A 17,493-nucleotide genomic window follows, 5' to 3' on the forward strand; every position below is an offset into this window, starting at 1 on the left:
GCCATTGGCCGGGGAGCGGCGGCGGCAGCTGCAGGACACAATTAATTATGCTAATGGCGTGGGGAGCGGATGTACTTTCTTCCCCCCTTTATTCCCCGCTCTGTTTTTGGCTGGTCGGTGCGGGAAGGAGCCGCCCTGGCCGCGATCACATGATATTGTCTTCGCGCCACTTTCGTAAACCCCTTTTTATTCCAGGGCTGCGCTCGGGCTCAAAGGTAACGCGTTCATGGCCCCGCTCCTTCCCTTCGCGCTTCTTTCCCGTTCCCCCTTCCCCAGCGCCGCCGCGGGGCCCGCGGGGCCCGGAGCCTCCGCACGCGTTGCGGGCTTTATCCCCTTCCTTCCTTCCTTCCCCCCCTTTTCTTGTCGGTTTCACCGCTTTTCCCTCCCTCGCCCGCCGGCAGCGCGGGTTAGCCCTGCGCGGGGGGGATGCGCACCCGGCTCCCCCACGGCGGGCTGCGGGCAGCAGCACCCACCTGTAGGAGTGTGCGGGGCTCGCCCTGCGTTCCGCGTGGGCCCGCGGCTCCCGGCCCCCCCCCCCCCCCCCCCACCCCGTGTCTCTGTGTGCGTGTGTGTGTGGGTCCCGTTCGTGGGTCCCGCGGCACCAACAATAGACGGGGCCGCGGTGGGAGGCCAAAACGTGGGGCTCAGGAGCGGCCGCTGTGGTGCGGGGGGGACCCCGCGTGTTGTGTGCGTGTGTCCGTGCCCCGTGTCCGTCCCGTCCCGTCCACCCCCCCCCCAGTTACACGCCTCCCGCACCATGCGTGTGTTTGGGGGGGGGGGGGGGGGGGGAGTGTTGGGTCGCGTGGCTGGTGCGGGGGGGGGGGGGGCCCGCGCGCGGCGAGCACATGGCGGCGGGCGGTGCGGTGCGGGGGGGGGGGGGGTGTGTGTGGTGCGGTGCATGGCGCATGTGCGACGCGCGGGGCGCGCTGGGGGTTGTAGTGCGGGGCCGGCCGGGAGGCGGCGCGCGCGGCGGGCGGGTGCGCGCGCGCTCTTTCCTGCTCACTCTCTCCCCCTCCCCCCCCACCCCCCACCTCCCCCCCCACCCCCCCCCCCGCTCCCTTTCGCGGGCGGGCGCGCGGGAGCCGCGCCACGCGCTCGGCGGAGCCGCCGTCGGGGCACCGCGTTCTGCAGCGTTCGGACGCGCCCCGACGCGTTCCCGCCCGTCCGGCCGCGCGGCCGCAGGCAAGAGCAGGCGGGGGGAGGTGGGGGGGGGGGGAGCGGCGGCGGGAGGAAGGTTGGGGGGGGGGGGGGGGGGGGAGGCGGTTGGAGGCAGCCGGGCTGCCCCGTCGGGCCGGGACAAAGGGGCCGCCCGCGGCCGTGCGGAGCCGCCCTCGGCGGGGCTGAGCGCCGGGCCCGGGGCACCCGCGGCGGGCGCTGTTGTTACCGGGGCTCGGGGCGGGGGTTGGGAAGCGGGCGCTCGGGCGGCTTGGCGCGTTTTTGGGTCTTTGAATGGGGAACTGCATTTCCCACCGTGCTTTGTTCCTGCGCTTTAATCGCCGCCGCGCGGCCCCCCGGACGGGGCGGGCAGCACGTGGCGGGGCGCCCCACACCCCCTGCCCGGCTTCGGGGTGCGGCGTGGCCGGGCCCCTGCCCCGGGGATGCTCCGGGTGCCCCCCCCCCCCGCTCTGTGTGTGTGTATTGGGGGGGGGGGGGGGTGCCGCTGGTACCGCTGTGCACGTGGCGAGCGCGGCCGAGCGCTGCCGGTGCCCGCCCCCCCGAGCGGATGGGTCGGTGCGGGGCAGCGCCCGGAGCGGCTCCGCTGCGGGGCGGGCGGCAAGAGGGGAGGATGGGGGGGGGGGGGGGGCGGCGCTGGGTGTCCCGGGAAAAGCCGTCCCAGGTCGGCAGGTCCGCAGCGCCGGGCGCTGCCGGCGTGGCGCGGAGGGAAGTTTAAACGCGTGTGTGTGGATGTGTGCGATTCCCCTTCCCGCTGTCGCTTTTGTGCCGCACGCAGCTCCCGGCATCATCTGGGGGACAGATAGCGCATTACGCGGTGCGGGGGGTGCGGGATCGCGTGTCAGAACTGTGCTGGGTGGGTGATGCAAGGCACTGGGTGAAGCTCCGGCAGAAGGGTCAAGTCAAAGGTCTCACGTGCCGTAGTAACGAGGCACTGAGCACAGGGCAGCGGCAGGACGGGATGTTTTGGTGCCTCTTGCAGTGCTTTGTCACTGCCGTTGGGAGCCGGAGAAGCCATTTCCACCTTGGTTCCCGTTTGCAAACGCTTCCTTGCCTGGTGTGCTCGTGGCCTCCTCCAAACTCTGAACCCATTTCTCCCCTTATACTTCAATAAGAACATCTCTGCTACATCGAGTAGCAAATCCGTATCTGTGTGCTGCACCATTAACATTAGTCCATCGTTAACACTGGTCTTCTCTCTTGGCAGGTACCACTGGCTCCCGAGCTCCAGTCAAGGCACTTGTGTGATGTTGTAGCTGTGCTGAAACAAGAAGAGCTTTTAAAGAAGAGTTTCTCCCTGGTGATGATGGGCCTTGAGTTGTGCAAAAGTGCTTACAGTGCAGGTAGAGTTCAGGATCTACTGCAGTATAAGCACTTCTGGCATTACTGTGGCGATGCGGTGACGGGAGCGGGGCATGGATGTAACCAGGATTGTTGTTTGGCCACCTTAGAGCTGCGTTGCGAATGGTTCTTGTGTTAAGGTGCATCTAGTGCAGTTAGTGAAGTAGCGTAGAATCTACTGCCCTAAATGCTCCTTCTGGCACAAGCTGCTGCCTGCACATCCAAAACCCCCCCAATGCATCCATCCGGCTCTAGCCCAGCAAGTTCTAGTTCAAGTGGTGTTCTTATTGAAGGCATTGCTCGGGAAGTAGTTTTGTCCTAGCAGTATCAAAGTGCTCATAGTGCAGGTAGCTTGGAATCGGACCTACTGTAATGTGGGCACTTACAGTACTGCTAGATAAAGCGCATCCTTAGCTAGGGGCAGGCTCTGGAGAAGATGGTGCTGATTACAGTCAGTTTTGCAGGTTTGCATCCCAGCTTGCTAAGATTGCTGTGCAAATCCATGCAAAACTGACTGTGGTGGTGGTGAATCTGTGGTGGATGATGGGGTTTGAAGCTTCCCTTCCTCCCCTCTTTTTGTATTCCATGGAAGATGTGAAGGTGCCTTGCGCTGGTTTCTCCATGGGTGGGGATTTGTTGCATTACTTGTAGCTATATGTAGAGTATTGCACTTGTCCCGGCCTGTGGAGGAAAGGAGGACTTGTCTTCAGGCTGCGCTGCCCCAACCCGGCCAGCACTTTGCTGAGCTCTGTTTTGCTGTTGTCGGGTGGATCACGATGCAATTTTGATTAGTTTGGTAGGAGAAAAATTGCACGGTATCCATCTGTAAACCGCAGGACCTTCATCGCTGACAGCGTTGCTCTTGTCAGTCCTCACTTCCCACAGCAGAGGCTGTAGTCGTTGTAATGGCTCCCTGGTGACTCCGCAGCTTGAAGGGATGGGAAGAAAGAAACTGCTCCAGATACTAAGGTTTGTCTACCGTGGAAAGGGAAAAAAAACCCCACAAAGCCAACACCAAGCAGTGGTCCAGGGAAGGACATTGTGGGAGCTTGTTTCTGTAATAACGTGTGATTGACTGTGGTGGACTTGCCAATAAAGAGATTTTGACGTTAAACTTGTGTTTAATGATGTATCTCACTGAAGCGTGGTCGCAGGAGACAAAGGTAATGCCGGAGACCCTTTGGGTTGCTGCCTTGTCCTGCTCCAGCATCCTCCTCGAGGTGGACCTACTACAAACCTCTTCTTGCTGCTGATGCTTCAAGGAGGCTCTTTGCTGTGAACGGGGGTGTTTCTCCTCCAGGAGAAGGATGCCCTCAAGTGATGGTGCTCAACACTGACCCTAAAGAATACTAACGCTCCTTTTTGGGTTTACTCTTTGCCTGCCTGAGCCTGGAAGTTGGGATGGGAGCTGCAGCGTGTCTGGACCACAGGGAGACCCTGTTGTGTCCCAACTCCGGAGCTGGCAGGATGGATGTGGGAGCTGGGGCTCTGCCACACAAGCTGAGATGTGTTCTGTGCTCGAGGGGTCTGGATGCTGCCTGGCAAAGAGGGGAGCTGGACCTGAGCTGTGTGTTGTGGGGCTGCAAGCGACGATGTGCCTGTGGGAGCTCAGTGCTACTGAGGCTGCTGCCTTGCTCGAGTGTGTGAAGTTGCTCTGTGGTTTGCTTTTTGGGGTGGTTATGAGCTAAGGGGAACCTCTGGGTGCCTCAGGAAGAGGATTGTTGGGATGCTTAGGCTTCAGATGGCTTATTTTTCCAGTTGCCTTCTTAATGTGCATGTAAGCATCCAGTTTGAAGAGGGCAGAGCTGCTGGAGACTTGCTCTAGGACCACAACTCGTGGTTGCTGCAGTTGCTCAGTGCAAACAGCTCTGGTTAAATGGGCAGCACCAGGGGGTTTCTGACAGCACCTTGGAGATCCGATAGGAAGATTTTGCTGGTCTGGTTTATGGTCACCAATGCAGCCAGCCTGAGGCCACGATGGATCCTTGATGCTGTCCCTGTCTGCCCAGACCTGGTCCAGGGGTGGTTGTGCACAGCAGGGAATACACCAGGCGGAGGAGTCCGTCCTTTGTTCAAGTGCATCCGCAGAGCTCCTGCAAGGGCTCTGGTGATGTTCTGCCCCAGAGCCTAATCCGAGGCTGAGTCGTAATCCTGTGCTGTGGAGCGCTGTAATCTGGGCTTCAAATCCCCGCGCAGACAGAAGGCAAAGATGTTCCCCGAGTGCAAAGCCCTTCTGGCTGCACCTCTTGTTGACAGCGAGGAGAAATGGGTTGGAATTTGTGCTAATAGGAAATCCTTTAGGAGAGGATCTGGTTTGAGAGCATCTTAAGAACCTGAACATGCACAAGTCCATGGGACCTGATGGAATCCAGACCTCACCTGGAGCATTGTGTGCAGTTCTGGTGTCCTCAGCATAAAAAGCACATGGAACTGTTAGGACAAGTCTAGAGGAGGCCACAAGGACAATCAGGGGCTGGAGCACCTCCCATATGGAAGACAGGCTGAGAACACTGGGGCTGTTCAGCCTGGAGAAGAGAAGGCTGCGTGGGGACCTAAGAGCAGCTTCCAGTGTATGAAGGGGGCTACAAGGATGCTGGAGAGGGGCTCTGCATCAGGGACTGCAGTGACAGGACAAGGGGTAACGGGTTCAAACTGAAATGGAAAGTTTAGATTGGATATAAGGAAGAAGTTCTTTACTGAAAGGGTGCTGAGGCACTGGAATGGGCTGCCCGGGGAAGTTGTGAATGCTCTGTCTCTGGCAGTGTTCAAGGCCAGGTTGGACAGAGCCTTGGGTGCCATGGTTTAGTGTGAGGTGTCCCTGCCCATGGCAGGGGGTTGGAACTGGGTGATCTTAAGGTCCTTTCCAACCCTAACTATTCTATGATTCTAATGGTGGTTTACGGTGGAGCATCGTACCCCAACTGAGTGGGAAGCATCAGGATGTGTTCACACCAGGAATCAAACCCAAGGTTGCTACTGTGTGAATGTGCTCTTGTGAGATGCTCCAAGCCTGGCTTTGTGTGCCTGATGCTCTTGCTCAGTCTTACTGGGTGAATCAGGCTCGTGCTGGAGGGGCTTCGGTGCCGCAGTCGGTGTTCGGTGCAAGGTGCTGGTGTTATCCCAGGGTGTCTGAACACCATGGTAGGGCCAGAGCTACCTGTTAACAGTGCCGGTGTCTGCACCGTCTGTTCCGAGTTGCAGGTCGGGTGGTTTGGGTGCAATTCACTCACTTTGCTCCAAGCACGGAGCTGTGGATGTGGGATGAGTGTTCCTGCAGCGGTAAACCTGCACGGGGAGGCAAGGGGTGGGAAATGCTTGGAGGAATACCCAGGTCCCTCATCCGGCCCCCAGTTCCTCAGCTTCCCTCCTTGTTTCCCAAACCCCGTTTGGGGGCTGCATGAACCCTTTGCTGCAGCACAGGGGGAAAGGGGCGAGATCTCCCCGGCCACACGCGGGTGCTGCTGTGGCTGTGCCGGTGCAGGCACTGCGGGGCTGCCGCTTAAACCAGGCGGGTTGGGGTTTGTTATACGTGAGAAGCGTCGCAGCCGCTGGATGTGGGTGCCGAGGGGCTGAGGCTCCTCCCGGAGCTGTCACAGGGGCTATTTCTGGGAGCGGGACGTCAGAAAGGATTCGGCACCAGGCATTTTCTACTGGAAGTTTATAAATAGGGACAAGCGCACGGCGATGGGAGCGAGGGCTCCGCGTGGAAAGAGGCAACTCCGGATCTGCACACTCCAGAGGGCTTTTTATGGATTGGGAATATTTCGGATCGCTTCCATCCCCTTCCGGCCACACAACTCTGTGTTATTTAACACACGTGCGGGTATTCCCAGCTGTAATCAGTGTTTATCTCTCGGAGCATCCAGCGGGGACTTTCCTCTTAAAAGAAACTTGTTCCAATCGCTCTCAGTACTTCTGAGCTATCACTGCTTTTTAAAGCATCCTCTGCTGCTGCTGGTCCTCAGGGTGTGTTTTGTAGCACGTTCGTGTCTCCATCAGTGCCCTAAGCCCAGGTGTGCGTTTCTAATCTCTCCCAGCACACAGCCCCTGTGCTCGCTGCTGCTCTTCATCTCCTGTCGCTCCCAAGTTACTTTGTCCAAAGTAGTCACAGCGCATCCATAAAACCTGGGTTCAGTTTCCATCTGTTACTGGGTTCAAATCACGGCTGACAGAAAGGTGTGTTTCTGATTTGCTTCTATTGGTCCTTGAAGGGCTGTCTGCATCCAAACCGGCTCTCAACCCGGACCTGCTGGCTGAGGGAGCGATTCCATCCGTCCGTGTGCTGCATCCATCCTTGGTCTCCTCCTAGGATGCGCTTCTCTCCCCTATCAAATCCCCTGCAGTGACGCCCCAGGATAACGCGCTGCGTTCCCTTTGGCTTTCTACATTTCCTATGGATTTAAGCTGCTGTACGTCTGCAGGCACGATGGGGGTCACCAGTTATCCGGCTAATCACCTTTCCCATTGGAAGTGTTGCGTGTAAAGGTGACATTTCATTTGCCAAAGGATGTTATAAGATGTAGGGAACTGCAGCACTGAACCAAAGGGGAAATCACCAGTGCTGGTTTTACATACATATGTACATACATGTACATATGTAAGTATATATATAGCATCATACAGAATCTAGAATGGGTTGGAAGGGACCGTAAAGCTCCTCCAGCTCCAACCCCTGCCACAGGCAGGGACCCCTTCCACTGGAGCAGCTTGCTCCGAGCCCCTGTGTCCAACCTGGCCTTGAACACTGCCTCCCAGGGAAGAACTGCCTAATGCCTCATCTGCAGTTAACTGCAGTAACCCTGGTTGTTGCATTGCCCCAGCTCTGCTGAGGGGCCATTCCCAAAGCAGCAGAGCTGTAAACAGCCCTGCTCAGAAGGATTCCTGTGTACCAAAATCTCTCTTACCCGGTTACGCCTCCCTCTCCAACTCAGACATGGGCCTGGCTTGTTTTAGGAGGTGATGACAAGCAGATAAAATGGAATTAGAGCCTCCGCTGGCGTGTGGGCAGGGCTGCAGCGCTGCCTTTAATAGTTCCTCACTCGGGCAGTTTATGCTGTGGTGCTGACGCTCCGGCTGCTGGAAGGCTCTTGGTGGGAGATGGGATGAGCAGGGCTCAGAACTCCTGGGATGTGGACTTGGAGCTGTGTGAGCATCCTGCTCCGTGGACCTGCTCAGGCGGCTGCTCTGCCTGCGGTGCTCGCAGGAAGAGCTCCTTGTGGGACCCATTGCTGCCAAGAGCTGGGTATCAGGGTGAAAACGCTGCTGCTGTTTCAGGCTATAGAACACGAGTGCCACCAAGGCTAATGCCATCTATGGCATTTCCCCCCTCATTTTCCAATGGGCTGGCACAACCCAGGGGCCCAGTGGAGGCTTTGGAGCTGCGTGAAGAGGACGGGGAGGAGTTGTCGGAGCTTGGCTGTGCCCGCTGCCATCGAGGAGCATTGCAAACGGGAGAGCTCAGTGAAGGGGCTTGGGTAAAGCAGGCAGAGCGATGGTGCAGGACCTCTGGGACCCGCCTGTCTTTGTGGGAGCTGATCCTGGGTTTCAATCAGAACCAGATCCACTCTGCTCGTGTCCCATCGCAAGCACTGCGGATGCACAGGTACGTTATCCTGCTGGGGTTTGGGTTCCTGCAAGCCCCAGGCAGGACGCGCTGTGCTGTGTCCTGTTGGCATGTCAAGGATCATGTCTGAGCTGCAGCCCCATTTGCGTGCTTGTGTCAGGGCTGGCTGTGAGCCGTCTCGCTCCTGGCCTCGCAGCATCACCCGTTGAGTTACTGTCCTGGCTGTCACAGTGCAGGCAGTGCGCTCTGCTCCTCGATGCAGCCTGGTCTCGCATCAGGGCTGGTTTCTCAGTGCTGATTTGGAAGATGCCCGTAAATCGCTGTTTAAAAGAAGAGCTGGTGGAGTGGGGAAGATTCTTTTATAGGATCTGTCATTTGCCCTGGTTTTACTTATTCTGGATCACGTTGATTCTGGGTAAAGCTTTCATCCCCTTTAATAAGCTGAGGCTGCCTCAAGAGGCTGCCTGGAAACCCCTGTATGTGACATGGGTGCCATTGCCTTCGTGACCGAGCCTGTATCCTCTTGCAAAGGGTTATCAGAGCTGTTCAAGAAAACTGCTCAATGTTCTGCCCATAAACTGAACTCAAATGGGGCTTTTCATAGACCGGTTTGGGTTGGAAGGGACCTTAAAGCTCATCCAGTTCCAGCCCCCTGCCCCTTGCAGGGGCACCTCCCACTGGAGCAGGTTCTCCCCATTTCAGATGCTGGAGCCTTTGCTCCGGTGCTGCGCTGGGTTCTGTTGGGGCGCTTCCTTGTGGATACCTGGGGATTACGGGAGAAGGGGGAGCTGATGGGTGGGGAGGGAAACAGGCAGGGAAGCGAGCGAGGAAGCGCTGCGTGCAGCGGGAGAGGGCCTGGGCAGCGGGAGGTGCTTCCCGACGGGCTCCCGCTCCGTGCTGAGCACCTCCGTCGGCTGAGTCCGGGCTCCTCATCCTCGCGTTTCGCATTCACCACACGAGGGCAGGCGGCTGCTGGGCAGAGCGCAGCGAGAGCCCGGCTCGCAGCGGGTGCGCGCTCCCCTCCGCGCTGCGGAGCGCTCGCTGCTGCCCGCGGCCCCGTCCAGGTTTCGGCCCCCCCCCAGACCGAGGGGTCCGCAGCGGGTGAGGATGAACGCGTCTGTGATGGGTGTGCAAAGCGCTCCCCGGCGCTGTCACCGCTGCAGCAGGAGCAGGGCCGGGCAGCGCATCCCCTTTGCGGGGTTGAGTCCCAGAGGCACCAGCCCGGGCAGCAGCCCCCCGGGCTGCACCACGCTGCAGGGGTTTGTCAGGTCACTGCAGCCCATCCCGGCTGGAATGAGCCAAAGCTCCACGGGGCTTGGCTCGGAGGGGGTTTCTGCGCAGTGGTTGATGAACCGGCCTCAGTTCAGGGCAAACCGCAGAGAGCTCAAGGACGTTGGTGCCATAGGTTTTTTGATCTGAAGGGAAGTTGCTGTATTTAACCCTTAAGGGGTGATGCTAAAAAATGGTCACTAAAGCCGAGCATCCAAGAGGCTGCGTGTTAGCAACACCAGCCTGTTGGAAAGCAAGGAATACCGCGATTGCCCTGGTTTTCCCTCCCCGTGGTCATGCATTTACAGGTGAAACAAACAGCTGAAAGCAGCCAGGTCAGGCAGTCTGTGTCCGTGGGCATTTTAAGCCATTCTGGAGGAGCCCTGGGTGTTCGCAGGCTTGGGTCTGGGAAAGAGCTGGGTCTCAACATTTAATCATGGGTATTTTGAAGGTGCAATGAATTGCAGCAGAGCCTGGTGCCAGCGTGAGGAGGAGCCAGGGGGGGACCCAGAGAGGGCACCAATTTCCTAACCTAGCAAAAAGAAACCATGGAACCCCAGCCTGGTTTGGGTTGGAAGAGACCTCAAAGCTCCTCCAGCTCCAACCCCTGCCATGGGCAGGGACCCCTTCCACTGGAGCAGCTTGCTCCAAGCCCCTGTGTCCAACCTGGCCTTGAGCACTGCCAGGGATGGGGCAGCCACAGCTTCTCTGGGCACCCTGTGCCAGCGCCTCAGCACCCTCCCAGGGAAGAGCTTCTGCCTAAGAGCTCAGCTCAGTCTCCCCTTGGGCAGGTTCAAGCCATTCCCCTTGGCCTGTCCCTACAGGCCCTTGTCCCAAGCCCCTCTCCAGGTTTCCTGCAGCCCCTTTAGGCACTGGAGCTGCTCTCAGGTCTCCCCTTCAGGAGCCTTCTCTTCTCCAGGCTGCCCCAGCCCAGCTCTCTCAGCCTGGCTCCAGAGCAGAGCTGCTCCAGCCCTTGCAGCAGCTCCGTGGCCTCCTCTGGACTCTTAGAAGACATCGGGCCGCGATCACAGCAGGGACATCCAGCCTGCTTCGTAATCAGAACAAGGAAAAGGTGAACTCCTTGGACAAACCTGTGTAAAGGACCTCAGACCTGTAATTAAATACTGAGCTGACCTTGGCTTGTTCTGCTGTAACACAGCGAAGCTCTTGCAAGTCGTAAGGGATGGTCTGAGGTCTCCACGGTAGTTACAGACTCTTCCTCTGCGAAAGGCTGTGATGCGTTTAGAGACCATAGCAACCCAGTGGATATAGATATGGCAACCCCTGAGCTGACAGGCTGCAGCTATGGGCTATCCATCCTTGAAATACAGGTGCCCAGAGCAGGGACTGAGCCCAGGCAGTTGCTGTCCTTAACTCAGACCATGAAGCTCAGTACGGTTTCATCCCAGTGCATCCTGGTGCGATGCTGTGCTACCACATGCTCACGAGCTGCAGAGTGCTGTTAATTTAATCATTATCCTGTGTTTCCACAGCAGATGCTGACATTTCACGCCTGTCCCGCAATGAAAGGTCAAAACTGCCACTGAAATGTCCAGGGCTTCCACCTGCAGCTGCATTTGTAGCTGCCTGCCTGCATAGGCAGCATTTCTGAGCAGGTTTGTAAACGGGTGCTGCCGAGCTCATGGGTGTGCTTGGGGGGCTGCCTGGGTCGATGAATCCCCTTTGCAGACCCTATCACCTGCAGCAGAGGGGCGGGTTTTCTCTGACAGCAGGAATTGCACTCATCGTGGGACCAACTTTAGCGTTCCTGCTGTTGTTGCAACCTAGCAAACAGAAGCATTCCAGAAAGAGCTGATGGGGGATGCGAACAGCCCAAACAGGACCCAAACCTGATCAATCTGCATCAAAGATCCAGCGCAGAAACACCGGCGCAGCTCTCGTTTTGCACTTGTGCTCACTGCTCACACTGCTTGAATCTCTGTCTCTGAACTCACTTCCTACGCTCGCAGCAGCTACTGAAGCACTTTGCTTTCAGCTAAGGATCGGTAAATATCTCTGTGCATCAGGGAGGGCTCAGCGTTTGCCCTCCCGCACCGGGTGCCACAAAGCATCTCATCAGATGTGGGTCTTTGCTCAGCTGAGGAGTGTCTTCTCGGAGCATCTTGTCCTGTTGCCTGGCCCGAGGGGTAAATGGTAGTGAGTGATGCTGGGGAGAGACAGCAGGGAGGTGGGAGGTGTCCCCATGAGCTGGGGTGGCTTTAACCCCGGCGCTGACAAAGCTGCCATGCTTCAGGACTTCGGGAGGCCGAGCATCCAGGTGATGTTAACACCGTGCTTGATGGCTTTAGCTGCTGTGGGGTGTGCGTAGCCTCTGGTTTGGCATCCTGAAAGGCAAAGGTCAGGTTGAGAGGAACCGGCCTCAAGCTGCCCCAGGGCAGGTTTAGATGGAGCTGAGGAACAATTCCTGCCCCAGAGGGTGCTCAGGCATTGGAACAGGCTGCCCAGGGCAGGGCTGCAGGCACCGGCCCTGCAGTGTTCAAACCCCATGGAGGCGAGGCCTCAGTGCCATGGGGCAGTGGGCAGCAGCTTGCAGGGAGTGTGCTGCTTCCCTGCTGTCTGAGGAGCTGCTGAGGTTGTCAGGAGCATGGAGAGTCCCTGTTTCTCGGGAGTCTGAAGATGCGCACAGATGGGTAATAAGGAAAAATCCAAGGAGGTTTTATTCTTACATTTAGGGGTAGGGTTGTCTCGTTAATGTTTTATACAGGTTTTTTCCACACTGATAGGTAAGCTTATGTTACACAGTCAAAAGCTATTCATTTTCTCCAAAGACTGTCGGTTTTCTTCCCAAATTGTGAAATTACATTCTCAGTTTTACGGGAATGCTCTTTCATTTGGGCAAAATCCTGTGCTCAATTGCTTCGGCCCATCTCACCCTGCCAGACTATTAGGTGAACTAATTGGATCTGTCCTACTGGTGCATCTCTATCAGGACATCTCTTTGGTGTACTTACGAAGTTTTCTCCTTGGTAAAGCAGAGAAAAAACATTATCCCCATGTTGCACAGGGAGAGGTGCGGGAGCAAGGCAATGAAGGAGCTCCCAGGGTTGGCTGGGCTGAAGGCATTTGAGATGGAGCTGCTGCACTATGGATCCCCAACGCTTCAGTGTTCACCTCTGCCTGTGTTTCTTCCATCCTGTAGCACCGCATGGCTGATGCTTGATGCACTGCACCAAGACTGTCAGTGACTGCTTCTGTGCTCAGGTTTCTCACTTCTAAGACTCCTACCTGGATAGGCAGAAGCTCTTCCCTGTGAGGGTGCTGAGGCGCTGGCACAGGGTGCCCAGAGAAGCTGTGGCTGCCCCATCCCTGGCAGTGCTCAAGGCCAGGTTGGACACAGGGGCTTGGAGCAAGCTGCTCCAGTGGAAGGGGTCCCTGCCCGTGGCAGGGGTTGGAGCTGGAGGAGCGTTGAGGCCCCTTCCAACCCAAACCAGGCTGGGGCTCAGGCTGGGGTTTGCACTCACGCCTGCTTTCAATGAGATCACTTTGGATTGAAGTCATTCCATGGGCGATGTCCCAGAAGGTCAGACGCTGCCGGGCAGTTTGCAGTGCATTGGTGCTGTGCCCGTGGTGGGGCCCAGGCCCTCTCTGTGGCAGGATTTTGGTTAGCACCATGGCCTGCAGTGAGAACCGGTCTGTGTCCCCTTGGCACTTGGTAATGCCTTGTCTGGCAGAAAGCCTGCAGAGCCAAGCGAACCCTTTATGTATTTGCTTGCCCTGGCAGGGTGCGTTCGTATCAGTTCAAGGCTTTGTATCATGCAATGAGGAGCTATCTTTGCCCTTAGACTGAATGCACCCCGTTGAACCAGGGTCTCGCTTTCAGGGGCAGCTAAACCAAAGCCAGCCCCACTCGCCCTAAATACCGCTCACTGCCTGCAATTCTTTGTGAGAGCAGCTTTCAGCAGAGCCAAACCTCTTTATCCCTGGGATTTTCCTCCTTGCTCTTGCCCAGGTCACACAAGGGGACAAAGCCCTGCTGGTAAGATCCAAATGCTGCTCGCTCCACTCTGCCAGAGTCAGCAGGACGTTTACTGCTGGCTTCAGAGGAGCTGCAGTGAGAGGAAGAGGGGCAGGGGGAGGAAAAGTCACTTGGCTTTAAGCATGTGTTGTTTGAATTATTCAGTTTCTCCTAAACCAGCCCTTTGAATAATGCATGGCGGTCACTTTTGCTTCTAAATGCTCGCACTTAGACTGAGGTTAAGATGAGGTCCTGAAATGCACTTGCGCTCGGGTTCCCCTGCAGACAGATGCCCACCAAGCACTGCCTGGGTCCCAGCAGCTCTTCTCCTCCGCATTTTAATGCTCTGGGTCCTGTGTTTGGGCAGCGTCAGCTCCAAGCCTGGTCCTCAGCACCTCCTGTACCATGAGACTGATTTAGACAGCCCCAAAGCACTCACAGTCACAAGCTGGGGCTTGTTTCTCTTTGCCTCCTCTACTGCTGGCCAAGCCCTCTAGAGTAATTTGTCAACAGCTTTTATACCTTCCTCATTAAAGTGGAGTTCTGACCTAATTGCAGTAATCCCTGAGTCTATGGAAGTGCCCTACACCAGTCACAGGATGAGTGATGGAGCGCAGCAACTCATTCTCCCTTTCGCCCTCATCCTGTCCCCAAAACATGCACACAGAGAGAGATGCCTGCAGCTGAGGAGCATTTCTACTTGAGACACCATAGCTCAGGTTTTCCATGTTTTCCATGTGTTCCAGTCTTATTTAAAGGGTGGGGGAAAGTCAGGAGAAACGAGTCTGCTTCACACTTATCTGCTTAACGTTTCATAGTAATCATAGAAAACAACCCCCCAGGAGCTGTTTGCAAGGCCTGCCATGGATGCCCTGTGTGCAGGAATGATTTAGCCTTTAAAACCAGATATATGTAAGGGGGCTCATTATTCTGCTTGGAAAGGAGACAAATGTGGATGTCCAGTGAGGCTCCTTTTAAAAGGAAGCTTCCCTTCTGTCGATATGCTGTCCTCCATGGAAGGTGAAACCTGGCTGAGCATCCAGCGGGATAAAGAGTTGTGGATTGGGAAATGCCTTCAAGTGGGTGAGTGTTGAATCTCCCGGGGTTTTTTATTAGGTTATTTGGCTCGTGCAAGGAGGATGCAGTGAGCCCTCTGAGGTCTGTTCATGTCCTCGCAGATGCAAGTGAGGATGCTGATAATGAGGAACCCCAATGCGAGCTCCAAGCTTGGCCAGCTGGGAGCAGTACTTGGATGGCTTCTGGTGTAGCTGCTGCTGGCGTCGCCTCTGGAAGGGTCAGGCCATGATTGCAGCTGAAGAAAACCAAATCAGTGCAAGGTCACGATGGGCTGGAGCAGGGACCAAGGACAAGGGAGCGGAGGTGGGCTCTGCCATACAGGCAGCCACGTTGGGCACGGATGTGATGTCTGTGCTGGGAGACCTGGAGCAGGAAAAGCCCCAGTAGGCCAAGAGAGCCTCTGGAAGCAGCAGGCACCTGCAGCAGAGGGGCAGGTTGGTGCTGTGCCCTGCTGTGAGCTGAATGTGTGGCCAGTGAACGTCAGGCCAATCCCCCAGCTGCAGGATAGGGCTCACAGCAACATCAGGTGTCTGTGGGCACTGGGAGGAAGTGGCTGTAAGAAGCAGAAGCTCCTCTGGTTTGCAGTTTTTGATCCTTACTGTGATGTGCAATGAATTTTCCTTGGTGAGAAAGGAGAAAGAGGAGAGTGGGAAGCCTGAATGGGAAGAAGGTGCTGGGCAGACACACAGCAAAGAACAGAGATCTCCATCCTGCAAATGGTACCTGGGCAGTGCAGGAGCCCATCACTGGCCCCGGAGCCACCCTGTCATTGAGGGATGCTCTTCATGCTGCTTCACGTTGCTCTGTTCCAAGGTGTCCTCCCTTGCCAGGGTTCATGGCTCTCTGGGGCTGCTCCAAATCCACTGGCTCCAGCAATGATTCCTCATCAGTGACGGACAGAAACACTGTGTCCCTATAGTTCCTTGAATTATTGGGTATAAAAGTTGCCACTGAGTCACCCATTCGCTCCTCTACCCGCAAAGCAGCATTTGAGGAGCAGTCTAACGCTCCTGATCCCTTTGGAAGCACCTCATTACCATGCGGCTGGAGACACCTTCTGCATGAGCCCAGCAGAAATACTCCTCCATTATACCTCTTCACAGCGTTTTTGCATATAATATTAAGCAATAAGATAATGTAAGAAGGCATAAATCAAGTTTTACTGTGGTGCCACTGCACAGGACAAAAGCACTCCTGGAAAGGCACCTGAATACATCCCAGCCTCCTTTGGAGTGGGAGCAGTTGATATATTCAGTAGAATATTTGTCGGTTCTGCTGTAAATCCCATCCCGAAGCTCTCCACATCCTATAACGGGGCTCCCTTGGTGCGTGCAGCCACACACCTCGTACCTGGGTTACCTGCAATGACCCAGGCTTGCACTTTGACCACGTCGCCTGCTGCTGCAGGTCCTTGCGGAGCTCGCTCTGTGCTGCTGAGCCTGTGATGGAATCGGAAGTGCAGCATCTCTGCAGGGTTCAGCCCAGGGCTGGAGGCACCGATCTGTCAGGCTGCTGGCTCCATGCAGAGCCAGCTCACAGCAGAGCCCTGTAATTCTACATCGCAGCTCCCCTGTGAGCGGGGTGCCCATGGTGTGACAGCCCTGCGCTGGTAATTGTCGGCAGCGCTTCATTTCCATAGATGAATGCTCTGGGTTGATCCCTTCTGGGCTGCCTCCTGGCAGCGTCTCTTCAGTTGATTAATCACCAGGAGATGATAAATGAAAATATCAGCTTGAGAAACGTCTGCCCTGTGCTCCCAGCAGAGGCAGCAGTGCACGGTGAATAGTCCTCTCCCATCTTTTCTGCTTTGATTCCCTCTGTAAAGCACTCAGGAGCTCTGCTGATGTTCGGCCCCACTCGCTGTGGGCTGGAGGAGAGCCGGGTGTTGCAGTTTGGGCAGTGGGGAGGAGTGCTGCGAGCATCCTTCCTCCCTGAGGGCTGTGTCTTGTGAGCAGCGTGGCTCAGGCACACTGCCTGTTTCACCCTCTGCTATGCTCTGGGGTCTTCCAGTGATGGGGATGTGTAGAAAAGCTTTTAAGCCGCAATGGCTGTGTCTGTGCATCTTTGGTTTTACAAAGGATGCAAAACTCTTCAGATAACCAGGCAGGTTGGAGGGGGCTTGGAGCAAGCTGCTCTAGTGGAAGGTGTCCCTGCCCATGGCAGGGGTTTGGAACTGGATGAGCTTTAAGGTCCCGTCCGACACAAACCAGTCTGTGACTCTCCAACAATAGTTGGCTGTATATCAAGCTGCCCCTGCAAAACCTGTGTCCTATCCACAATTACAAGCTGGTTTGGAAAGGTTTGGATCTGGATGGAATTTTACCCATGAAATATTCTGTAATTTCAGCAAGTTTTGTGTCCTATATGCGGGAGAGAAGACTCTTCAAACACTTCATGAAAGAAAGAGGAGATCCCTAGGACTGTAGGGCAGAGATTTTCCAAGGCTCCAGGAGACATTTCTGACATGAGTGTGACAGAAACTGGTACACTCTTGTGAACACAGTTCCAGTTCTGAAGTATCTCCCACTTGGACCGGCAGGGTGGTTTGTCTGTGCATTCTCGACGTACAGCTCTATTGGCATCTGCAGCGTCTTTACGTGATGCATCTCTCTGAAGGCTTCACTGCTTCTGCTGTATGATCTGTTCCCAACAAACTCCGGAGAGCTGGTGATTTATCAGCCACTGCTTTTTGGGGTGAGGAAAAGGCTAATGCTTTATGGATCTATCAGCATTCCAATATGGCACATGGAATACAATGTCCTGCCAAAGGGGGGAGGGATGTCTGCTGCCTGGCAATCCATCATTCCTCCCAGTGCCCCGTGGCAAATGTGCTTGTCTTTTTCAGACAATGTGTGAGTACTTTTATACGGTGAAGAGCTTCTCCCTTCTCCTCCTCCACAAAACCTTTATGAACGCCTGAAAATGTAACTTCTGCAAGGTGCAGAATAAGATGGAAAGGGTCATTTTGACAGGGAGAAGTCATCACTCCCTGCAGCTCTGGTTTCAGCAGGACATAGGAGATCTACAGTGATGTAGCTGGGCCATAGTCAGCATAAGGGATTGCAACAGGGGTGAGGAAGCCAGGCCAAACATG

Source organism: Lathamus discolor, chromosome 9, assembly GCF_037157495.1.
Source record: "Lathamus discolor isolate bLatDis1 chromosome 9, bLatDis1.hap1, whole genome shotgun sequence".
Lineage (NCBI taxonomy): Eukaryota > Metazoa > Chordata > Aves > Psittaciformes > Psittacidae > Lathamus > Lathamus discolor.